Raw genomic sequence first — 24308 nt, 5'->3', positions numbered from 1 at the left:
TTGGGACTTACAATGGTCCGAAGAGAAAACGAAAACAATGCGTATGTAAAATTTTGGGGGACAAACAAAGAGTATTATGGTATTTTCCGAAATGGCCTATTAGCCGATATCAAAAATACCATAATACTCTTTGTTTGTCCATCCAAAATTTTGCATAAGCATTGATTTTATCTTCTCTTGGGACTTACAACGGTCCAAAGAGAAACTGGAAGCAATGCTTATGCAAAAATTTGGAGGAATAAAGAAATAGTATTATGGTATTTTTCATATCGGCTAATAGGCTCATCAATTTCTAAACATTGGTGCATTGTCAGCATCTTGAGAGTTTACAAATCCTCTGTGTATAGCCATACTCACCATTACGTCACCTATTGTCATTAATGTGCCACCCAGAGACCTATTGCCGGTCAAAAGAACGGGGTTTTTTTGTTCAGGGCTATGTAAAATTGAAATGTCAAAAGAATTGTTTAGAAATAATTCATATCTCTATACGTGAAATGTATCAAACTAATGATTCTTGATTAAGTCAAAACTTGCATGAAAATTTACTTGCATTCCGCTGGACGCGTTTTGAAATCACAAACCACACCATTTGTTGAGTCCGCCTGATCCATTAGCTCAGTTGGTGGAGCGTGGTGCTGATAAGGACAAGGTCGTGAGTTCGAGCCTCACATGGACCAAGGCCCTCCCTTATTTACTTTCCTTTCTCATGGCGTGTGACAGTAAAATGCGTCCCTGTAAGACCACTACAGTACCGTCATCGGCCCGTTGGTCTAGTGGCATGATTCTCGCTTTGGGTGCGAGAGGTCCCGGGTTCAACTCCCGGACAGGCCCTCCCATGCTACATTTTTAATACCAATCACGCCTAGCACGCAGTATTCGGAGCTTTCACTCTTCGCGAAAATGGCTTTAAGCCAACTCATTCAATGTGTTTGCCATTAGAAGCTGAAAATTCTAAGTGTTGGTATAACATCGGCAGAGGCCCATCGTTGGTTAACCCAAACCGCGATCTCCATCTGTTTAAACATTTCTTCTTGATGACGCAAAAAGGCTCACGGGTCTTTGCTACTCACTTCCAAGCACTTTCTTACACGTGGGCTTGAAGGAGAGCCGCACGCAACATGGATCCTGTAAGAAATTGCATGCTTTATTTTCGGCAAATATTAATGAAGGCCTTCAGCATATTTTTCAAAAAGATCTCTTGTCCCAAACCGCGATCTCCATCTGTTTAAACATTTCTTCTTGATGACGCAAAAAGGCTCACGGGTCTTTGCTACTCACTTCCAAGCACTTTCTTACACGTGGGCTTAAAGGATAGCCGCACGCAACATGGACCCTGTAAGAAATTGCATGCTTTATTTTCGGCAAATATTAATGAAGGCCTTCAGCATATTTTTCAAAAAGATCTCTTGTCCGTCTTGTTTGGTTCCTCCGTCATTCAGCCTTCAAAGAAGGTCAATTTGGCTACAAGTCAAGAATGTGCACACTATTGACAACTTTCCATATATTAAACTTCAGCTTGCTAGTGAGGCTTACAGGACACAAACAACAGAAATGAATAAACATGTTCATTCACTTTCCTTTTCTTGTGTCCTCTAGGCCTCGCTGCCAAGCTGAATTTTAATATAAAGAAAGTGGTCTATTCCATCACCACTGCCATCTATTGAGACTCACAGTAGGCAAGTGATTTTTAGCTTCAAGACACCGAAGCGCTAGCCCATTCATTTACTTGAAAAACAAATGTCATGACGCGGAAAACAGGTTGTTTGTCACCGTGCCACACTGGAAGATGAGCCATACACTGATACTTAGGCACCAATGGGACCTGAAGCCATGCCTTCCCTTTTACAAGGCAAGCGCTCTGACCAAGTTTGTTGTTCCCAAGACCCGCATGGTTGTGCCATGACGAAGAAAAAGTCAACTTCAGATTGTTTGAGCTCGGAACATTGGCAGATTTGATCACCCGTGGAGAATCCGGGCATTGATCCCGGTACCTCCCGCATGCTAAGCGGGCGCTCTACCATTTGAGCTAATTCCCCAATGCAACTTCCTTCACTTAGAGGATCACTGAAGATCGCCATGACACATCTGCTAGTAATCCATGCTCCTCATTTCGCGAGTCCAACCTTCCAATTTTGATTCCGGCAGACAAGAAACGCTACTAGAAGGAGCAAAGATTTAAAACCACACTTGCGTAAGTTATGTGCCTAAATGACCGACCGCATCTCTTACACATTGGCATCCAGTGTGCCAAATATGGTGGTTCCGTGATTTCATCATAAATATTTTTCGGCGCATGTTCGCGATTAGTGTATCCCACTCAACACTCCTACTAAGCCTTGTCCAAATACCGTGTTTTTCCTCGGTAGTATAGTGGATAGTATCCCCGCCTGTCACGCGGGAGACCGGGGTTCGATTCCCCGCCGGGGAGAGAGGATGATTTTGACTTGTGCGACTAGTCCCTGCCCTTCAAAGCAAAGGATCTCCAATCATGCAAGGCTACTGGCTCAAGATTGCCAAGGGCTCAGGGCTTCTCACTGCAGGTTGTGTTTTCAGCATTTTCAGTCTCCACACAATGTACATGTGCTACCATTATCTGGAGAAAGACCTTACAATAGGCCACTTCGGAAAATACCATAATACTCTTTGTTTGTCTCCCCAAATTTTACGAAAGCATTGTTTCTAGTTTCTCTTGGGACTTACAATGGTCCGAAGAGAAAACGAAAACAATGCGTATGTAAAATTTTGGGGGACAAACAAAGAGTAATATGGTATTTTCCGAAATGGCCTATTAGCCGATATCAAAAATACCATAATACTCTTTGTTTGTCCATCCAAAATTTTGCATAAGCATTGATTTTATCTTCTCTTGGGACTTACAACGGTCCAAAGAGAAACTGGAAACAATGCTTATGCAAAAATTTGGAGGAATAAAGAAATAGTATTATGGTATTTTTCATATCGGCTAATAGGCTCATCAATTTCTAAACATTGGTGCATTGTCAGCATCTTGAGAGTTTACAAATCCTCTGTGTATAGCCATACTCACCATTACGTCACCTATTGTCATTAATGTGCCACCCAGAGACCTATTGCCGGTCAAAAGAACGGGGTTTTTTGTTCAGGGCTATGTAAAATTGAAATGTCAAAAGAATTGTTTAGAAATAATTCATATCTCTATACGTGAAATGTATCAAACTAATGATTCTTGATTAAGTCAAAACTTGCATGAAAATTTACTTGCATTCCGCTGGACGCGTTTTGAAATCACAAACCACACCATTTGTTGAGTCCGCCTGATCCATTAGCTCAGTTGGTGGAGCGTGGTGCTGATAAGGACAAGGTCGTGAGTTCGAGCCTCACATGGACCAAGGCCCTCGCTTATTTACTTTTCTTTCTCATGGCGTGTGACAGTAAAATGCGTCCCGGTAAGACCACTACAGTACCGTCATCGGCCTGTTGGTCTAGTGGCATGATTCTCGCTTTGGGTGCGAGAGGTCCCGGGTTCAACTCCCGGACAGGCCCTCCCATGTTACATTTTACCAATCACGCCTAGCTGGCAGTATTCGGAGCTTTCACTCTTCGCGAAATTGGCTTTCAGCCAACTCATTCAATGTGTTTGCCATTAGAAGCTGAAAATTTTAAGTGTTGGTATAACATCGGCAGAGGCCCATCGTTGGTTAACCCAAACCGCGATCTCCATCTGTTTAAACATTTCTTCTTGATGACGCAAAAAGGCTCACGGGTCTTTGCTACTCAATTCCAAGCACTTTCTTACACGTGGGCTTGAAGGATAGCCGCACGCAACATGGACCCTGTAAGAAATTGCATGCTTTATTTTCGGCAAATATTAATGAAGGCCTTCAGCATATTTTTCAAAAAGATCTCTTGTCCGTCTTGTTTGGTTCCTCCGTCATTCAGCCTTCAAAGAAGGTCAATTTGGCTACAAGTCAAGAATGTGCACACTATTGACAACTTTCCATATATTAAACTTCAGCTTGCTAGTGAGGCTTACAGGACACAAACAACAGAAATGAATAAACATGTTCATTCACTTTCCTTTTCTTGTGTCCTCTAGGCCTCGCTGCCAAGCTGAATTTTAATATAAAGAAAGTGGTCTATTCCATCACCACTGCCATCTATTGAGACTCACAGTAGGCAAGTGATTTTTAGCTTCAAGACACCGAAGCGCTAGCCCATTCATTTACTTGAAAAACAAATGTCATGACGCGGAAAACAGGTGGTTTGTCACCGTGCCACACTGGAAGATGAGCCATACACTGATACTTAGGCACCAATGGGACCTGAAGCCATGCCTTCCCTTTTACAAGGCAAGCGCTCTGACCAAGTTTGTTGTTCCCAAGACCCGCATGGTTGTGCCATGACGAAGAAAAAGTCAACTTCAGATTGTTTGAGCTCGGAACATTGGCAGATTTGATCACCCGTGGAGAATCCGGGCATTGATCCCGGTACCTCCCGCATGCTAAGCGGGCGCTCTACCATTTGAGCTAATTCCCCAATGCAACTTCCTTCACTTAGAGGATCACTGAAGATCGCCATGACACATCTGCTAGTAATCCATGCTCCTCATTTCGCGAGTCCAACCTTCCAATTTTGATTCCGGCAGACAAGAAACGCTACTAGAAGGAGCAAAGATTTAAAACCACACTTGCGTAAGTTATGTGCCTAAATGACCGACCGCATCTCTTACACATTGGCATCCAGTGTGCCAAATATGGTGGTTCCGTGATTTCATCATAAATATTTTTCGGCGCATGTTCGCGATTAGTGTATCCCACTCAACACTCCTACTAAGCCTTGTCCAAATACCGTGTTTTTCCTCGGTAGTATAGTGGATAGTATCCCCGCCTGTCACGCGGGAGACCGGGGTTCGATTCCCCGCCGGGGAGAGAGGATGATTTTGACTTGTGCGACTAGTCCCTGCCCTTCAAAGCAAAGGATCTCCAATCATGCAAGGCTACTGGCTCAAGATTGCCAAGGGCTCAGGGCTTCTCACTGCAGGTTGTGTTTTCAGCATTTTCAGTCTCCACACAATGTACATGTGCTACCATTATCTGGAGAAAGACCTTACAATAGGCCACTTCGGAAAATACCATAATACTCTTTGTTTGTCTCCCCAAATTTTACGAAAGCATTGTTTCTAGTTTCTCTTGGGACTTACAATGGTCCGAAGAGAAAACGAAAACAATGCGTATGTAAAATTTTGGGGGACAAACAAAGAGTAATATGGTATTTTCCGAAATGGCCTATTAGCCGATATCAAAAATACCATAATACTCTTTGTTTGTCCATCCAAAATTTTGCATAAGCATTGATTTTATCTTCTCTTGGGACTTACAACGGTCCAAAGAGAAACTGGAAACAATGCTTATGCAAAAATTTGGAGGAATAAAGAAATAGTATTATGGTATTTTTCATATCGGCTAATAGGCTCATCAATTTCTAAACATTGGTGCATTGTCAGCATCTTGAGAGTTTACAAATCCTCTGTGTATAGCCATACTCACCATTACGTCACCTATTGTCATTAATGTGCCACCCAGAGACCTATTGCCGGTCAAAAGAACGGGGTTTTTTTGTTCAGGGCTATGTAAAATTGAAATGTCAAAAGAATTGTTTAGAAATAATTCATATCTCTATACGTGAAATGTATCAAACTAATGATTCTTGATTAAGTCAAAACTTGCATGAAAATTTACTTGCATTCCGCTGGACGCGTTTTGAAATCACAAACCACACCATTTGTTGAGTCCGCCTGATCCATTAGCTCAGTTGGTGGAGCGTGGTGCTGATAAGGACAAGGTCGTGAGTTCGAGCCTCACATGGACCAAGGCCCTCGCTTATTTACTTTTCTTTCTCATGGCGTGTGACAGTAAAATGCGTCCCTGTAAGACCACTACAGTACCGTCATCGGCCTGTTGGTCTAGTGGCATGATTCTCGCTTTGGGTGCGAGAGGTCCCGGGTTCAACTCCCGGACAGGCCCTCCCATGTTACATTTTACCAATCACGCCTAGCTGGCAGTATTCGGAGCTTTCACTCTTCGCGAAATTGGCTTTCAGCCAACTCATTCAATGTGTTTGCCATTAGAAGCTGAAAATTTTAAGTGTTGGTATAACATCGGCAGAGGCCCATCGTTGGTTAACCCAAACCGCGATCTCCATCTGTTTAAACATTTCTTCTTGATGACGCAAAAAGGCTCACGGGTCTTTGCTACTCACTTCCAAGCACTTTCTTACACGTGGGCTTAAAGGATAGCCGCACGCAACATGGACCCTGTAAGAAATTGCATGCTTTATTTTCGGCAAATATTAATGAAGGCCTTCAGCATATTTTTCAAAAAGATCTCTTGTCCGTCTTGTTTGGTTCCTCCGTCATTCAGCCTTCAAAGAAGGTCAATTTGGCTACAAGTCAAGAATGTGCACACTATTGACAACTTTCCATATATTAAACTTCAGCTTGCTAGTGAGGCTTACAGGACACAAACAACAGAAATGAATAAACATGTTCATTCACTTTCCTTTTCTTGTGTCCTCTAGGCCTCGCTGCCAAGCTGAATTTTAATATAAAGAAAGTGGTCTATTCCATCACCACTGCCATCTATTGAGACTCACAGTAGGCAAGTGATTTTTAGCTTCAAGACACCGAAGCGCTAGCCCATTCATTTACTTGAAAAACAAATGTCATGACGCGGAAAACAGGTGGTTTGTCACCGTGCCACACTGGAAGATGAGCCATACACTGATACTTAGGCACCAATGGGACCTGAAGCCATGCCTTCCCTTTTACAAGGCAAGCGCTCTGACCAAGTTTGTTGTTCCCAAGACCCGCATGGTTGTGCCATGACGAAGAAAAAGTCAACTTCAGATTGTTTGAGCTCGGAACATTGGCAGATTTGATCACCCGTGGAGAATCCGGGCATTGATCCCGGTACCTCCCGCATGCTAAGCGGGCGCTCTACCATTTGAGCTAATTCCCCAATGCAACTTCCTTCACTTAGAGGATCACTGAAGATCGCCATGACACATCTGCTAGTAATCCATGCTCCTCATTTCGCGAGTCCAACCTTCCAATTTTGATTCCGGCAGACAAGAAACGCTACTAGAAGGAGCAAAGATTTAAAACCACACTTGCGTAAGTTATGTGCCTAAATGACCGACCGCATCTCTTACACATTGGCATCCAGTGTGCCAAATATGGTGGTTCCGTGATTTCATCATAAATATTTTTCGGCGCATGTTCGCGATTAGTGTATCCCACTCAACACTCCTACTAAGCCTTGTCCAAATACCGTGTTTTTCCTCGGTAGTATAGTGGATAGTATCCCCGCCTGTCACGCGGGAGACCGGGGTTCGATTCCCCGCCGGGGAGAGAGGATGATTTTGACTTGTGCGACTAGTCCCTGCCCTTCAAAGCAAAGGATCTCCAATCATGCAAGGCTACTGGCTCAAGATTGCCAAGGGCTCAGGGCTTCTCACTGCAGGTTGTGTTTTCAGCATTTTCAGTCTCCACACAATGTACATGTGCTACCATTATCTGGAGAAAGACCTTACAATAGGCCACTTCGGAAAATACCATAATACTCTTTGTTTGTCTCCCCAAATTTTACGAAAGCATTGTTTCTAGTTTCTCTTGGGACTTACAATGGTCCGAAGAGAAAACGAAAACAATGCGTATGTAAAATTTTGGGGGACAAACAAAGAGTAATATGGTATTTTCCGAAATGGCCTATTAGCCGATATCAAAAATACCATAATACTCTTTGTTTGTCCATCCAAAATTTTGCATAAGCATTGATTTTATCTTCTCTTGGGACTTACAACGGTCCAAAGAGAAACTGGAAACAATGCTTATGCAAAAATTTGGAGGAATAAAGAAATAGTATTATGGTATTTTTCATATCGGCTAATAGGCTCATCAATTTCTAAACATTGGTGCATTGTCAGCATCTTGAGAGTTTACAAATCCTCTGTGTATAGCCATACTCACCATTACGTCACCTATTGTCATTAATGTGCCACCCAGAGACCTATTGCCGGTCAAAAGAACGGGGTTTTTTTGTTCAGGGCTATGTAAAATTGAAATGTCAAAAGAATTGTTTAGAAATAATTCATATCTCTATACGTGAAATGTATCAAACTAATGATTCTTGATTAAGTCAAAACTTGCATGAAAATTTACTTGCATTCCGCTGGACGCGTTTTGAAATCACAAACCACACCATTTGTTGAGTCCGCCTGATCCATTAGCTCAGTTGGTGGAGCGTGGTGCTGATAAGGACAAGGTCGTGAGTTCGAGCCTCACATGGACCAAGGCCCTCGCTTATTTACTTTTCTTTCTCATGGCGTGTGACAGTAAAATGCGTCCCGGTAAGACCACTACAGTACCGTCATCGGCCTGTTGGTCTAGTGGCATGATTCTCGCTTTGGGTGCGAGAGGTCCCGGGTTCAACTCCCGGACAGGCCCTCCCATGTTACATTTTACCAATCACGCCTAGCTGGCAGTATTCGGAGCTTTCACTCTTCGCGAAATTGGCTTTCAGCCAACTCATTCAATGTGTTTGCCATTAGAAGCTGAAAATTTTAAGTGTTGGTATAACATCGGCAGAGGCCCATCGTTGGTTAACCCAAACCGCGATCTCCATCTGTTTAAACATTTCTTCTTGATGACGCAAAAAGGCTCACGGGTCTTTGCTACTCAATTCCAAGCACTTTCTTACACGTGGGCTTGAAGGATAGCCGCACGCAACATGGACCCTGTAAGAAATTGCATGCTTTATTTTCGGCAAATATTAATGAAGGCCTTCAGCATATTTTTCAAAAAGATCTCTTGTCCGTCTTGTTTGGTTCCTCCGTCATTCAGCCTTCAAAGAAGGTCAATTTGGCTACAAGTCAAGAATGTGCACACTATTGACAACTTTCCATATATTAAACTTCAGCTTGCTAGTGAGGCTTACAGGACACAAACAACAGAAATGAATAAACATGTTCATTCACTTTCCTTTTCTTGTGTCCTCTAGGCCTCGCTGCCAAGCTGAATTTTAATATAAAGAAAGTGGTCTATTCCATCACCACTGCCATCTATTGAGACTCACAGTAGGCAAGTGATTTTTAGCTTCAAGACACCGAAGCGCTAGCCCATTCATTTACTTGAAAAACAAATGTCATGACGCGGAAAACAGGTGGTTTGTCACCGTGCCACACTGGAAGATGAGCCATACACTGATACTTAGGCACCAATGGGACCTGAAGCCATGCCTTCCCTTTTACAAGGCAAGCGCTCTGACCAAGTTTGTTGTTCCCAAGACCCGCATGGTTGTGCCATGACGAAGAAAAAGTCAACTTCAGATTGTTTGAGCTCGGAACATTGGCAGATTTGATCACCCGTGGAGAATCCGGGCATTGATCCCGGTACCTCCCGCATGCTAAGCGGGCGCTCTACCATTTGAGCTAATTCCCCAATGCAACTTCCTTCACTTAGAGGATCACTGAAGATCGCCATGACACATCTGCTAGTAATCCATGCTCCTCATTTCGCGAGTCCAACCTTCCAATTTTGATTCCGGCAGACAAGAAACGCTACTAGAAGGAGCAAAGATTTAAAACCACACTTGCGTAAGTTATGTGCCTAAATGACCGACCGCATCTCTTACACATTGGCATCCAGTGTGCCAAATATGGTGGTTCCGTGATTTCATCATAAATATTTTTCGGCGCATGTTCGCGATTAGTGTATCCCACTCAACACTCCTACTAAGCCTTGTCCAAATACCGTGTTTTTCCTCGGTAGTATAGTGGATAGTATCCCCGCCTGTCACGCGGGAGACCGGGGTTCGATTCCCCGCCGGGGAGAGAGGATGATTTTGACTTGTGCGACTAGTCCCTGCCCTTCAAAGCAAAGGATCCCCAATCATGCAAGGCTACTGGCTCAAGATTGCCAAGGGCTCAGGGCTTCTCACTGCAGGTTGTGTTTTCAGCATTTTCAGTCTCCACACAATGTACATGTGCTACCATTATCTGGAGAAAGACCTTACAATAGGCCACTTCGGAAAATACCATAATACTCTTTGTTTGTCTCCCCAAATTTTACGAAAGCATTGTTTCTAGTTTCTCTTGGGACTTACAATGGTCCGAAGAGAAAACGAAAACAATGCGTATGTAAAATTTTGGGGGACAAACAAAGAGTAATATGGTATTTTCCGAAATGGCCTATTAGCCGATATCAAAAATACCATAATACTCTTTGTTTGTCCATCCAAAATTTTGCATAAGCATTGATTTTATCTTCTCTTGGGACTTACAACGGTCCAAAGAGAAACTGGAAACAATGCTTATGCAAAAATTTGGAGGAATAAAGAAATAGTATTATGGTATTTTTCATATCGGCTAATAGGCTCATCAATTTCTAAACATTGGTGCATTGTCAGCATCTTGAGAGTTTACAAATCCTCTGTGTATAGCCATACTCACCATTACGTCACCTATTGTCATTAATGTGCCACCCAGAGACCTATTGCCGGTCAAAAGAACGGGGTTTTTTTGTTCAGGGCTATGTAAAATTGAAATGTCAAAAGAATTGTTTAGAAATAATTCATATCTCTATACGTGAAATGTATCAAACTAATGATTCTTGATTAAGTCAAAACTTGCATGAAAATTTACTTGCATTCCGCTGGACGCGTTTTGAAATCACAAACCACACCATTTGTTGAGTCCGCCTGATCCATTAGCTCAGTTGGTGGAGCGTGGTGCTGATAAGGACAAGGTCGTGAGTTCGAGCCTCACATGGACCAAGGCCCTCGCTTATTTACTTTTCTTTCTCATGGCGTGTGACAGTAAAATGCGTCCCGGTAAGACCACTACAGTACCGTCATCGGCCTGTTGGTCTAGTGGCATGATTCTCGCTTTGGGTGCGAGAGGTCCCGGGTTCAACTCCCGGACAGGCCCTCCCATGTTACATTTTACCAATCACGCCTAGCTGGCAGTATTCGGAGCTTTCACTCTTCGCGAAATTGGCTTTCAGCCAACTCATTCAATGTGTTTGCCATTAGAAGCTGAAAATTTTAAGTGTTGGTATAACATCGGCAGAGGCCCATCGTTGGTTAACCCAAACCGCGATCTCCATCTGTTTAAACATTTCTTCTTGATGACGCAAAAAGGCTCACGGGTCTTTGCTACTCAATTCCAAGCACTTTCTTACACGTGGGCTTGAAGGATAGCCGCACGCAACATGGACCCTGTAAGAAATTGCATGCTTTATTTTCGGCAAATATTAATGAAGGCCTTCAGCATATTTTTCAAAAAGATCTCTTGTCCGTCTTGTTTGGTTCCTCCGTCATTCAGCCTTCAAAGAAGGTCAATTTGGCTACAAGTCAAGAATGTGCACACTATTGACAACTTTCCATATATTAAACTTCAGCTTGCTAGTGAGGCTTACAGGACACAAACAACAGAAATGAATAAACATGTTCATTCACTTTCCTTTTCTTGTGTCCTCTAGGCCTCGCTGCCAAGCTGAATTTTAATATAAAGAAAGTGGTCTATTCCATCACCACTGCCATCTATTGAGACTCACAGTAGGCAAGTGATTTTTAGCTTCAAGACACCGAAGCGCTAGCCCATTCATTTACTTGAAAAACAAATGTCATGACGCGGAAAACAGGTGGTTTGTCACCGTGCCACACTGGAAGATGAGCCATACACTGATACTTAGGCACCAATGGGACCTGAAGCCATGCCTTCCCTTTTACAAGGCAAGCGCTCTGACCAAGTTTGTTGTTCCCAAGACCCGCATGGTTGTGCCATGACGAAGAAAAAGTCAACTTCAGATTGTTTGAGCTCGGAACATTGGCAGATTTGATCACCCGTGGAGAATCCGGGCATTGATCCCGGTACCTCCCGCATGCTAAGCGGGCGCTCTACCATTTGAGCTAATTCCCCAATGCAACTTCCTTCACTTAGAGGATCACTGAAGATCGCCATGACACATCTGCTAGTAATCCATGCTCCTCATTTCGCGAGTCCAACCTTCCAATTTTGATTCCGGCAGACAAGAAACGCTACTAGAAGGAGCAAAGATTTAAAACCACACTTGCGTAAGTTATGTGCCTAAATGACCGACCGCATCTCTTACACATTGGCATCCAGTGTGCCAAATATGGTGGTTCCGTGATTTCATCATAAATATTTTTCGGCGCATGTTCGCGATTAGTGTATCCCACTCAACACTCCTACTAAGCCTTGTCCAAATACCGTGTTTTTCCTCGGTAGTATAGTGGATAGTATCCCCGCCTGTCACGCGGGAGACCGGGGTTCGATTCCCCGCCGGGGAGAGAGGATGATTTTGACTTGTGCGACTAGTCCCTGCCCTTCAAAGCAAAGGATCCCCAATCATGCAAGGCTACTGGCTCAAGATTGCCAAGGGCTCAGGGCTTCTCACTGCAGGTTGTGTTTTCAGCATTTTCAGTCTCCACACAATGTACATGTGCTACCATTATCTGGAGAAAGACCTTACAATAGGCCACTTCGGAAAATACCATAATACTCTTTGTTTGTCTCCCCAAATTTTACGAAAGCATTGTTTCTAGTTTCTCTTGGGACTTACAATGGTCCGAAGAGAAAACGAAAACAATGCGTATGTAAAATTTTGGGGGACAAACAAAGAGTAATATGGTATTTTCCGAAATGGCCTATTAGCCGATATCAAAAATACCATAATACTCTTTGTTTGTCCATCCAAATTTTGCATAAGCATTGATTTTATCTTCTCTTGGGACTTACAACGGTCCAAAGAGAAACTGGAAACAATGCTTATGCAAAAATTTGGAGGAATAAAGAAATAGTATTATGGTATTTTTCATATCGGCTAATAGGCTCATCAATTTCTAAACATTGGTGCATTGTCAGCATCTTGAGAGTTTACAAATCCTCTGTGTATAGCCATACTCACCATTACGTCACCTATTGTCATTAATGTGCCACCCAGAGACCTATTGCCGGTCAAAAGAACGGGGTTTTTTTGTTCAGGGCTATGTAAAATTGAAATGTCAAAAGAATTGTTTAGAAATAATTCATATCTCTATACGTGAAATGTATCAAACTAATGATTCTTGATTAAGTCAAAACTTGCATGAAAATTTACTTGCATTCCGCTGGACGCGTTTTGAAATCACAAACCACACCATTTGTTGAGTCCGCCTGATCCATTAGCTCAGTTGGTGGAGCGTGGTGCTGATAAGGACAAGGTCGTGAGTTCGAGCCTCACATGGACCAAGGCCCTCGCTTATTTACTTTTCTTTCTCATGGCGTGTGACAGTAAAATGCGTCCCGGTAAGACCACTACAGTACCGTCATCGGCCTGTTGGTCTAGTGGCATGATTCTCGCTTTGGGTGCGAGAGGTCCCGGGTTCAACTCCCGGACAGGCCCTCCCATGTTACATTTTACCAATCACGCCTAGCTGGCAGTATTCGGAGCTTTCACTCTTCGCGAAATTGGCTTTCAGCCAACTCATTCAATGTGTTTGCCATTAGAAGCTGAAAATTTTAAGTGTTGGTATAACATCGGCAGAGGCCCATCGTTGGTTAACCCAAACCGCGATCTCCATCTGTTTAAACATTTCTTCTTGATGACGCAAAAAGGCTCACGGGTCTTTGCTACTCAATTCCAAGCACTTTCTTACACGTGGGCTTGAAGGATAGCCGCACGCAACATGGACCCTGTAAGAAATTGCATGCTTTATTTTCGGCAAATATTAATGAAGGCCTTCAGCATATTTTTCAAAAAGATCTCTTGTCCGTCTTGTTTGGTTCCTCCGTCATTCAGCCTTCAAAGAAGGTCAATTTGGCTACAAGTCAAGAATGTGCACACTATTGACAACTTTCCATATATTAAACTTCAGCTTGCTAGTGAGGCTTACAGGACACAAACAACAGAAATGAATAAACATGTTCATTCACTTTCCTTTTCTTGTGTCCTCTAGGCCTCGCTGCCAAGCTGAATTTTAATATAAAGAAAGTGGTCTATTCCATCACCACTGCCATCTATTGAGACTCACAGTAGGCAAGTGATTTTTAGCTTCAAGACACCGAAGCGCTAGCCCATTCATTTACTTGAAAAACAAATGTCATGACGCGGAAAACAGGTGGTTTGTCACCGTGCCACACTGGAAGATGAGCCATACACTGATACTTAGGCACCAATGGGACCTGAAGCCATGCCTTCCCTTTTACAAGGCAAGCGCTCTGACCAAGTTTGTTGTTCCCAAGACCCGCATGGTTGTGCCATGACGAAGAAAAAGTCAACTTCAGATTGTTTGAGCTCGGAACATTGGCAGATTTGATCACCCGTGGAGAATCCGGGCATTGATCCCGGTACCTCCCGCATGCTAAGCGGGCGCTCTACCATTTGAGCTAATTCCCCAATGCAACTTCCTTCACTTAGAGGATCACTGAAGATCGCCATGACACATCTGCTAGTAATCCATGCTCCTCATTTCGCGAGTCCAACCTTCCAATTTTGATTCCGGCAGACAAGAAACGCTACTAGAAGGAGCAAAGATTTAAAACCACACTTGCGTAAGTTATGTGCCTAAATGACCGACCGCATCTCTTACACATTGGCATCCAGTGTGCCAAATATGGTGGTTCCGTGATTTCATCATAAATATTTTTCGGCGCATGTTCGCGATTAGTGTATCCCACTCAACACTCCTACTAAGCCTTGTCCAAATACCGTGTTTTTCCTCGGTAGTATAGTGGATAGTATCCCCGCCTGTCACGCGGGAGACCGGGGTTCGATTCCCCGCCGGGGAGAGAGGAGTCCCTGCCCTTCAAAGCAAAGGATCTCCAATCATGCAAGGCTACTGGCTCAAGATTGCCAAGGGCTCAGGGCTTCTCACTGCAGGTTGTGTTTTCAGCATTTTCAGTCTCCACACAATGTACATGTGCTACCATTATCTGGAGAAAGACCTTACAATAGGCCACTTCGGAAAATACCATAATACTCTTTGTTTGTCTCCCCAAATTTTACGAAAGCATTGTTTCTAGTTTCTCTTGGGACTTACAATGGTCCGAAGAGAAAACGAAAACAATGCGTATGTAAAATTTTGGGGGACAAACAAAGAGTATTATGGTATTTTCCGAAATGGCCTATTAGCCGATATCAAAAATACCAGAATACTCTTTGTTTGTCCATCCAAAATTTTGCATAAGCATTGATTTTATCTTCTCTTGGGACTTACAACGGTCCAAAGAGAAACTGGAAACAATGCTTATGCAAAAATTTGGAGGAATAAAGAAATAGTATTATGGTATTTTTCATATCGGCTAATAGGCTCATCAATTTCTAAACATTGGTGCATTGTCAGCATCTTGAGAGTTTACAAATCCTCTGTGTTATGAGCGCAATTTTTGCAATTGCGTAGAGAAGTGTGAAAAATTCCGGACTTCAACGGGGTTTGAACTTGATTTCATATCCGCAGTTCATATATGATTCATTTCATATATACCATTTCATAATTGATAATATAGTACATCATATATAATAACACAAAGAGTAACCTACATTCATACGCACTCACCTACATCTATATGCACTCACCTACATTTATACGCATTCCGACGCACTCACCTACATTCATACGCATTCACCTACATTCATACGCACTCACCTACATTTTTACGCAATCACCTACATTCGTACCCACTCACCTACATCTATATGCACTCACCTACATTAATACGCATTCACCTGCATTAATACGCACTCACCTACATTCATACGCACTCACCTACATTTATACGCCTACACTCATACGCAGTCACTTACATCTATATGCACTCACCCACATTTATATGCATTTACCTACATTAATGCGCACTCACCTACATTCATATTCATTTACCTACACTTATATGCATTCACCTACATTCATACGCATCCACCTACATCAATACGCATTCACCTACATTCATACGCACTCACCTACATTTATACGCATTCAGCTACATTCATACGCATTCACCTACATTCATATGCACTCACCTACATTTATATGCATTTACCTACATTAATACCCATCCACCTACATCAATACGTACTCACCTACATTAATACGCACTCACCTACATTCATACGCGCTCACCCACATTTATATGCATTTACCTACTTTCATATGCACTCGCCTACATTCATATGCATTCATTCACATTCTAGGAATGTGCTCTCCGTTAGGAAAAGACGAGCACCAAAAATAACATCGAGTTCGCCAAGTAGCAAACGAAAACCCAGCTATGAGTACCTTGACCATGCAAAGGCGACAGTGGAATTTGGAAGTTCGACAACAATGGAGACTAGTATTTTGAGCACAACTCAGTCTTATATAACCTCAACCTGCATCGCGCCAACGACCGAAAACATTCCAAAATTGTACAATTTTGTTGTCAAAAGCATGACCTCGCAAGAAGAGAAGGGTTCTACTAGATTGAAGTCCTTAAACCAAGTTAGAGCAAAGTTGCTGCACAAATGGAAAAGGGAAGAGGCGTTTCGAGGCTTCCTAGATGCAGTAAAATACTAGTATAGAGCTGACCGATTTAGAAGCCCACGATCGAATCTTTTCACGTATACGCAAAGTAACGCGATTTAAAGGAATAGCGAGTTAATAAGAAATGTTCACACCTGTGGCGATTTTGGCACACTTTTCGCAGAAAACAATAACTAAATACCTACCAATTACAGGATTGCGTAACGGTCCTTACAACGTGAGCTGTCTGGCCCCCGACAGCTTTCAGTTAAAGTACACGTCATTACTCACAGGTCACTAGTGACAAAACCTTTACTAATGCTAAACGTAGGCCTCATTAGGCCTAAAAATGGCGTTTAGGCCTAAAGGTTAGCCTGTTGAAGGTTTTGGGTTAATTGAGAATTCGTAAAAGAATGACCTGTAACGAGTCACCGGTGGAATATGACTTGTGTTTTAAAACCTGTTGCTCCGGCCCTCTGAATGAGAGAAACCGGAGAACCGAACGCGTCACAATTAAGAAAAAAAATCTTTTCGTCAAAATCGCAAGTGTCCTTCTCAGATGTCCTTTTGTTCTTTAATTTCGAGAAATTAGAAAGACTCATAAAGATTTAAAATCTTAACAGAACACTGGTAAAATTGTATATCCTACTGTTCGGTGTTACGGGAGCCATATACACTGTATCACCTTGTTAGACAAACCGTCAAGGGAAGGTAACCCTAGCCAATTACTGACAGCATTTAAGGGTCAATTACCAAAAAACCATACCCTATCAGGTTATTTTACTTATATAAAGTAAATGACAACAGTTGAAAAATGTTTGGCATAAACCCAACGAGTGATATTTCAAAATTACATAATAATTTCACGAGCCGTTAGGCGAGTGAAGTTTGAGACAACGTTCAAGTTTGGGAATGAAATGATTTGTTCCAGGTATTTACATATCACTTAAATTAAAATGTGAATGCTACATTATAATGCAATACAATACGCAAAGAACCTTAACCCGGGGAGATTTGAATTGGGTACAACATTGAGTTAGCTAGTTAAAGTTTGAGTTCATTTGTCAACATTGGCTTAGGTGGAATCTGTCAAGATTTCTTCAACAGAGAAGTGTGTTTGCACTGTCTCTGTCTTGGAATTTTGAAAAAATGATTAAATATGATACGCTGTACCTGTAACTGTTGCTCAGTAAGCCGTAAGAAGCTGCTGCCATTGTGTTTTTAGAAGCCTTCTGGTGAGAGCTGTCCCAGTCGCTCAAAGACTGGATGGAACTGTTTCTGCCCTAGAATATCTAAAGAATTCCACGTTTTATGGGCTTCATATTACAACCTGAGAATTCATGTAACGCGAAGAGCTTTTGCAACTTTTCGTCGAGTTGTATCGCTTCGTAGTCGAGCAAATTGGTTTCGAAGTTCTTGTTCGGCCCAGCTGGTCCAGACATTTGGCCAGGTCTATGTGCGTTTCTTAGTATTTTGGTTTCATGAATTCTCTTTTAGTTCTTGACTTTCCTGATTTTGAAAATCTGGAAATCTTGTCGCCATTTTTTCGTAACTCGAGCGACGAGATTATTTCGTGATTTTGGTTACCATAATTTTTATAATGACTTTTAGGGTAGTTTTTAGTTTTGTGGTAAACCGCGTATTTTATTCAGTTCTGTAGAGTTTTGTCAATTTTTTTGTAGAAAGATTCACGAGGTTTTTTTGGTTACCATAGTATCTGTAATTTTCACATATAGGTATTTCAAATTAAGCTGAAATAGCTCTGCTCTCAGCCGATCAAATTACAGAAATTTCTCAGGCAGTGGTATATCTAGATTAATCCACAATAATTAGGCAAAGTGGTGTATGCATGGAGTGAATTACCTCAGGTTCATGTTAGCGTCCAAGCTTAAACAATGGGACTAAATTGAAATTAAAAATTGTTCTTTGGGAATGAAACGTGAGTTCATTACTTCGATGTTTGCATTTACATGTAACAACAATAAAGCATTACACTGATGTAGGTCAGTGTATACGAGTGTACGTAAATGTATATTAGTGTAGGTTAGTGCATACAAGTGTAGTGTGAATGTAGGTCGGTGCGTGTGAATGTAGGTAAATGCATTTTAGTGTACGTAAATGCATATGACTGTACGTAAATGCATAAGGGTGTAGGTAACTGCAAGCGAATTTAGGTCAGTGCGTATGAATGTAGGTGAATGCATAGGAGTGTAGGTGAATGCATTTGAGTGTAGGTGAATGGATTTGAGTGCAGGATGATGCATGCGAATGTAGGTAAATGCATATAAATGTAGGTGAGGGCGTATGACTGTAGGTGAGTGCATATAAATGTAGGTGAGTGCGTATTAATATAGGTGAATGCGTATGAATGTAGGTGAGTGGATATAGATGTAGGTGAGTGCGTATTAATGTGGGTGAATACGTATGAATTAATGTCGGTGAGTGCGTATGAATGTAGGTGAGTGCGTATTAAAGTAGGTTGATGCATAGGGGTGTAAGTAAATGCATATAAATGTAGGGGAGTGCGTATGAATGTAGGTAAATGCATATAAATGTAGGTGAGTGCGTATGACTGTAGGTGAGTGCATATAGATGTAGGTGAGTGCGTATTAATGTAGGTGAATGCATATGAATGTAAAAGAGGAACCTCCAGCTGGAGAACAAAAGGGAACAGAGGAAACAGAGACAGCAGAGCCAGACCTCAGACCAGCCGTCCGATTTCATTTGCCTTACTTGTGGCAAGGACTGTCAGGGGCACCCAACGAGAATATAGTTCTAAACCACATAACATCGCTTTGTTAAACATGTTTTCGTATTTTAACGGAAGATATAGGCATATTTTATCCCCTAAAAATGTTTCATCTGTTCGGATTTCCTAGCTTTAAGTCTAGTGATCCGAAAATTATAGGGATCAAAGCTTACCTTTTCAAAAATTTCAGCCAGAAAAAAGGCTCCCGAAAATTCTAGGTGACCTATTTAGGCTAAAAGTCCGTTTAAAATGGGCAATTATACCATTTTTTAGATGTTCGAAAATCCTAGGACAGGCAGGCAAGCAAGAAATTTTACAACAAATGATCCGAAAATTCTAGATCTCAAGTCGTCTTTCGAACAGATATTTTTCGAAAAGTGACGTTGGGTGCCCCTGGACTGTCACGCCGGGATAGGTCTGCTGAGCCATTCCAGACGCTGCTCTCAACCAGACTGATTTGACAAGACAGGACGCAACCATTGTCTCCCGAGACAGAAGGATGCCTACTATGAATGTAGGTGAGTGCATGTAGATGTAGGTGAGTGCGTATGAATTTAGGTGAATGCGTATGAATGTAGGTGAGTGCGTATTAATGTAGGTGAATGCGTATGAATGTAGGTGAGTGCATATAGATGTAGGTGAGTGCGAATGAATGTACTTGAATGCGTATAAATGTAGGTGAGTGCATATAGATGTAGGTGAGTGCGCATGAATGTTGGTGAATGCGTATAAATGTAGGTGAATGCGTATGAATGTAGGTGAGTGCATATAGATGTAGGTGAGTGCGCATGAATGTAGGTGAATGCGTATAAATGTAGGTGAGTGCGAATGAATGTAGGTGAGTGCATATGAATGTAGGTTACTCTTTGTGTTATTATATATGATTTACTGTTACATTAGTGCTCTATGTGGGAGCTAGCATGACGTTTTTGCCACCAAATACAAAATATGTTGGTCGCCATTTTCCCTTGATGACACACTGTTGAGTATTATATGGAAGAAAGAAGTGTTGACCATTTTGAGACAAAGATGGCCGCCTTACGATCTTTCTTAGGTAAGGGTGTACATCTATTCCTTCAACTCTTCATACAAATAGAGAAAGAAGAGGAATGCAAGAATTGCAAAACAGATTCATGGACAATGTTTCTGTAGGTATCTTATCAAGGCTTTTCATTTTGTCTGGATCGATTATCACGACACCGCTTCCAGGCCGGAACAGTCGCCAATTGGCGACCTTGGCGATCATTTTATTCACGTCTTGCCGGTTTAGGCTGGTTTGGGTGTCAAAGGATTAAGTGGCTTAAATATGAGAGAAGCAACAGCTTTTCAAATTAGTAACAAGTGTCACTTTAATACATAAAAGAAGAACATACAGTGCAGTGTTCCATTGTCTCCAATTTATAATTTCATGACTAGGCTATTAATTTTTACAGATGATCTGTCAAGTCCTCAAGTGGATACCTTCAATGCTGGCTATCAGTGGAAGTGAAGTAGGGTTTCAGGTTACAATGCCTGACAGAACACTAAGGTCTTTGTATTTGTATTTTTATTTCCTCCATTTACTTCAAAATACAGCAGTTTATTATAGAACATGCCAAGTACAAGATAAATGGAGAAGGACAAAATATAGGTTAACTAAGGGTGTGTGAAAAACAAAGACCAAAGACCTGGAAAACAAAAACCCCCTCAAAAAAGAACAAAAACACACCATTCATGTTATTTTAAAACAATGGATACGCTATCTATTGTGAATTACGGTAGGGTCTTCGTTTTCCACACACCCAGACCGGTATGCGGAAAATGAAGACCGAAAACGAAGACCCCCACAAAAATAATATATAGATTTAGCCAAGCCTAAAAGCGGAGCTCTGTGGTTATTTATTCTTACAGTGTACTAGCTGCCTGTAGTGTTAGTGAAAAAAGAAGGTTTCGAATTGTTCGCATTTTGATGTTTCCGGTTGCTACTTTAATAATTAAATTATTTTCTTTGCTTTCTTCTATAAAAAAATTCATTGCCTAACTAGTGAATTCCACGGTAAATTTTACGTTAAAACTGATATCGCATGAAGCACGAAGCGATGAGTACGATATTAGTTTTTCGAGTGAAATTTACATTGAAATTCACCAGTTTGGCAATGAATTTTTCTTGAACCGCATGAGTTTTAAAAAGGAAAAAAGCCATTTCAGAGTCAACTCGTCAGAAGCCAGCGAATAGGAATCAGGCTAAAATTAGAAGCCATAAAAATAAAAACTTTTCTACTTCAAGGTCAAAGAAGAGTTTTACTGAAGTACTTTATTCCACTTTATCTCTGAAAAGGAGATCATCCACATTTTGATGTATTTCATTAAAACACTCCAGGTTGGCTTGGAACAAGAATCTGCAAGGCCAGCAAGAAAGGACGAACGTCAAACAAGATCCGCTCCAACACTTAAATAATGTTTAGGTGCTTTAAACAAACTTCTGAAAACACAAGCAAGTGGGATTTCCCCCTAATTTTACGACAACTTGCAATAATTTACATGTTTATAACATAAGGGCAAAATGTTCTTGTCACTGTTGAGGCACAATGAAAACCAGTTGGGCAAACGGATTAAAAAAGCACTTGTTTGCTCGCAGTTTAGAGCAAAACAAACAAATCAACTTTTTCTTTATGTCCAAAAGAGTACAGATAATTATTTAATTCCAGTTGATGATAAAACTTCGATTTCCATTCCTGAACAAAGGAAGAACCGATTAAACCACCATTTAAAAATATGCATCCACTTTTAAATAACACACCCATAAAAATAACAAACGGTTTAGTGCCCAAGGAAAGAATTTGTTGAGTAATTTCTTCCACTAAGTATGAGCTATTACTGGTATTCGGTTTTGTCGTTGTCATTCTCTTTCACTCTCCTTTCATTTCTGTTCTAGGCATAGGTCCTCCAGGCATCATGTAACCTTATCAGAGCTTCTAAAGATATGCCAAAAATTGCAATACAGAGAAAAAAGCAGCTCTAAGCAAATTAAAAATAAACACTCAGCTTAAAGTTTACATGTATATCCCTTCGATGCGTACTTGAATAACTGCATAGCCACCAGTGTGGACCACATCTTCCGAACCGTTTTCCACCTGAACATGAAAAGCTTTGACCGTGTAAAAACTATAGTTGATGTGGTATTGCTGTGTAGCCGTGTCGAGTCACAGAAAGCACGCGAAAAATGACGCCTTGTTCATGTTTTGGTGAGTTAACCTGGGTTGAGTCTGCAATCCAATCGAAAACCAGTACATGGTCAGCGGTCAACGCTTAAATAAAAAATCGCTGACCTCGGTGAGCTCTAAGCTTGAGTGTGCGACATGGTCATGTGGTACTGGTCAGCGGATACCTTGTTCGTCATTTTATATTTTTGTGGGGGTCTTCATTTTGGGTCTTTGTTTACCACATAACGGCTTGGGTGTGTCGAAAATGGAGAACCTACTGTAACAGCACAACAGATAGCGTATCCATTGTTTTAAATAACATGAATGATGTGTTTTGTTATTTGCTGTTTGGTATGCTATTGTTTTTTTTTGGGGGCGGGGGGGGGTCTTTGTTTTCTGGAGTGATCAATACTGACTAAGATAATGTCGATAGAGTGCTGTTTTAAACAATTGTCTAGTTCACTTTTCACAAATAGATATAGGGATATCATTCCAATAATAACATCCAATAATTGTTGTACAAGATTTCCTAATATTTATTCTAAAGGAACAAGGATTTAGATGCTGAGAGGATGCACTTCTAGTGTCAGAATTGTGTTGCTCAGATGCAAGGGACAGAGTAAAATTTGAGGGTTTTTTATCTACCGGTATATTGTGATTGTAGATTAGTAGACAGGTATTCAATTGAACAATGTCGGGAAGCTTAATTGGATCAAGGTTCGCATAGTGGGCGGTAATGTGATCACAAAGTGGTGCATTATTGATAATCCTAACAGCTTTGTTTTGGAACTTAACCAAATGTGATAATAGGGCTTTGTAGTTATTACCCTACAGTACGCAACTGTACATGTGGGTTAAGAACGGATAAACAAGTGCATATTAATAAATACTTTTCAAGGATAGGGTAGTTACATGTCATTTAAGTTTTGATAAAATTATTGTTTACACTTTTACTGATTTTACTGCTAGTAAATATAATCAATATGACCATGCAAAGATAGGAAACAATCAATAACTAATACTAGATATTTGATATTACATAAGACTTCGCGAGATACTGATCTGCTAATTTGAGAGGAGGGTGGAAATTACAACTGCTTTTTTGATGTGGTTGGAAAACCAAGTATTTTGTCTTGCTTAGATTTGGGGTTAACTTATTTGAGCACAACCAGTCATAAATAGCTGGCAATTCAGAATTGATTCGTTGAAACAGCTAGTACATCAATCCTTACCAGTCACAGTTAAGGAAGTACGTAATAATCTTATAGAGAAGTACTTGCATTAACAAGATCATTTTATGTAAATAAGTAAAAGAAAAAAACCCAAAATCGAACCCTAAGGTAAACCTGAGTATATTAAAAGAAGATCTGATTCAACACCATTAGTAAACTCCTTTGCTTTCTTTTCCTTAAATAGGACCTAAACTGCTGATTTGCATTGCCTCCTATACCATATAGATCAAGTTTTGATGACAAAAAATTAAAAGAGTGATTGACCATATCAAACACTTTTCTTAGATCTAGAAAGAGAGATACTGCATAACAGTCTTCATCAAGGGCTGTGATTTTATCTATTAAATCTGCTGTAGACTTTGCAGATCTAAAAGGCTAATTGATTAAGAATGCATTTGTCAATTATTTTATTCAGTGCCGCAGAGATGTTTCCAGGTTTTCAAATTTGGGGGTCCTCTGGACCCCTTTTTGAAAAATTTGGGGGTCCAGCTAATTAATATTCAAGAATTAATATGCGATCTATTGCCTCTTAATTGCTGCTGCAGTACCCTTTCAGATTTCTAATTGCAAAAAAATTAAGTCTTATCCCTCCCGACGAATATGTACT

At 41.2% G+C, this 24308-nt stretch overlaps 1 long non-coding RNA gene and 18 other non-coding genes across 21 annotated transcripts; 13 read left to right on the top strand and 6 right to left on the bottom strand.

The window, feature by feature from the left end:
* The first annotated feature begins 762 nt into the window (after positions 1 to 762).
* Trnap-ugg (transfer RNA proline (anticodon UGG)) lies at positions 763 to 834 on the top strand. The gene has a single exon. It is a non-coding gene; the product is annotated as a tRNA-Pro (tRNA).
* Positions 835 to 1966: 1132 nt separating this feature from the next.
* On the bottom strand, positions 1967 to 2039 carry Trnaa-agc (transfer RNA alanine (anticodon AGC)). The gene has a single exon. It is a non-coding gene; the product is annotated as a tRNA-Ala (tRNA).
* Positions 2040 to 2359: 320 nt separating this feature from the next.
* Trnad-guc (transfer RNA aspartic acid (anticodon GUC)) lies at positions 2360 to 2431 on the top strand. The gene has a single exon. It is a non-coding gene; the product is annotated as a tRNA-Asp (tRNA).
* A 1022-nt stretch (positions 2432 to 3453) lies between these two features.
* Positions 3454 to 3525, top strand: Trnap-ugg (transfer RNA proline (anticodon UGG)). The gene has a single exon. It is a non-coding gene; the product is annotated as a tRNA-Pro (tRNA).
* Positions 3526 to 4445: 920 nt separating this feature from the next.
* Trnaa-agc (transfer RNA alanine (anticodon AGC)) lies at positions 4446 to 4518 on the bottom strand. Its single transcript has one exon. It is a non-coding gene; the product is annotated as a tRNA-Ala (tRNA).
* A 320-nt stretch (positions 4519 to 4838) lies between these two features.
* Trnad-guc (transfer RNA aspartic acid (anticodon GUC)) lies at positions 4839 to 4910 on the top strand. The gene has a single exon. It is a non-coding gene; the product is annotated as a tRNA-Asp (tRNA).
* A 1023-nt stretch (positions 4911 to 5933) lies between these two features.
* On the top strand, positions 5934 to 6005 carry Trnap-ugg (transfer RNA proline (anticodon UGG)). The gene has a single exon. It is a non-coding gene; the product is annotated as a tRNA-Pro (tRNA).
* Positions 6006 to 6925: 920 nt separating this feature from the next.
* Positions 6926 to 6998, bottom strand: Trnaa-agc (transfer RNA alanine (anticodon AGC)). Its single transcript has one exon. It is a non-coding gene; the product is annotated as a tRNA-Ala (tRNA).
* A 320-nt stretch (positions 6999 to 7318) lies between these two features.
* Positions 7319 to 7390, top strand: Trnad-guc (transfer RNA aspartic acid (anticodon GUC)). Its single transcript has one exon. It is a non-coding gene; the product is annotated as a tRNA-Asp (tRNA).
* A 1023-nt stretch (positions 7391 to 8413) lies between these two features.
* On the top strand, positions 8414 to 8485 carry Trnap-ugg (transfer RNA proline (anticodon UGG)). The gene has a single exon. It is a non-coding gene; the product is annotated as a tRNA-Pro (tRNA).
* Positions 8486 to 9405: 920 nt separating this feature from the next.
* Trnaa-agc (transfer RNA alanine (anticodon AGC)) lies at positions 9406 to 9478 on the bottom strand. The gene has a single exon. It is a non-coding gene; the product is annotated as a tRNA-Ala (tRNA).
* A 320-nt stretch (positions 9479 to 9798) lies between these two features.
* Positions 9799 to 9870, top strand: Trnad-guc (transfer RNA aspartic acid (anticodon GUC)). Its single transcript has one exon. It is a non-coding gene; the product is annotated as a tRNA-Asp (tRNA).
* Positions 9871 to 10893: 1023 nt separating this feature from the next.
* Trnap-ugg (transfer RNA proline (anticodon UGG)) lies at positions 10894 to 10965 on the top strand. Its single transcript has one exon. It is a non-coding gene; the product is annotated as a tRNA-Pro (tRNA).
* Positions 10966 to 11885: 920 nt separating this feature from the next.
* Positions 11886 to 11958, bottom strand: Trnaa-agc (transfer RNA alanine (anticodon AGC)). Its single transcript has one exon. It is a non-coding gene; the product is annotated as a tRNA-Ala (tRNA).
* A 320-nt stretch (positions 11959 to 12278) lies between these two features.
* Positions 12279 to 12350, top strand: Trnad-guc (transfer RNA aspartic acid (anticodon GUC)). The gene has a single exon. It is a non-coding gene; the product is annotated as a tRNA-Asp (tRNA).
* Positions 12351 to 13372: 1022 nt separating this feature from the next.
* Trnap-ugg (transfer RNA proline (anticodon UGG)) lies at positions 13373 to 13444 on the top strand. The gene has a single exon. It is a non-coding gene; the product is annotated as a tRNA-Pro (tRNA).
* Positions 13445 to 14364: 920 nt separating this feature from the next.
* Positions 14365 to 14437, bottom strand: Trnaa-agc (transfer RNA alanine (anticodon AGC)). Its single transcript has one exon. It is a non-coding gene; the product is annotated as a tRNA-Ala (tRNA).
* A 320-nt stretch (positions 14438 to 14757) lies between these two features.
* On the top strand, positions 14758 to 14829 carry Trnad-guc (transfer RNA aspartic acid (anticodon GUC)). The gene has a single exon. It is a non-coding gene; the product is annotated as a tRNA-Asp (tRNA).
* Positions 14830 to 20311: 5482 nt separating this feature from the next.
* Positions 20312 to 23845, top strand: LOC138044538 (uncharacterized). Of its 3 annotated transcripts, XR_011131461.1 has the most exons (3): positions 20312 to 20435; positions 20721 to 20815; positions 21647 to 23845. It is a non-coding gene; the product is annotated as an uncharacterized lncRNA (long non-coding RNA). The 3 variants fall into 3 exon arrangements; XR_011131459.1 differs by having other exon boundaries at positions 20721 to 23845; XR_011131460.1 differs by having other exon boundaries at positions 20314 to 20439; positions 20721 to 23845.
* The last annotated feature ends 463 nt before the right edge of the window (positions 23846 to 24308 follow it).

The sequence above is a fragment of the Montipora capricornis genome, chromosome 4 (genome assembly GCF_036669925.1).
Source record: "Montipora capricornis isolate CH-2021 chromosome 4, ASM3666992v2, whole genome shotgun sequence".
In the NCBI taxonomy this organism is placed as follows: domain Eukaryota; kingdom Metazoa; phylum Cnidaria; class Anthozoa; order Scleractinia; family Acroporidae; genus Montipora; species Montipora capricornis.
Note: the sequence above shows the minus strand (reverse complement) of the source record. Positions and strands in the feature narration are given on the sequence as shown.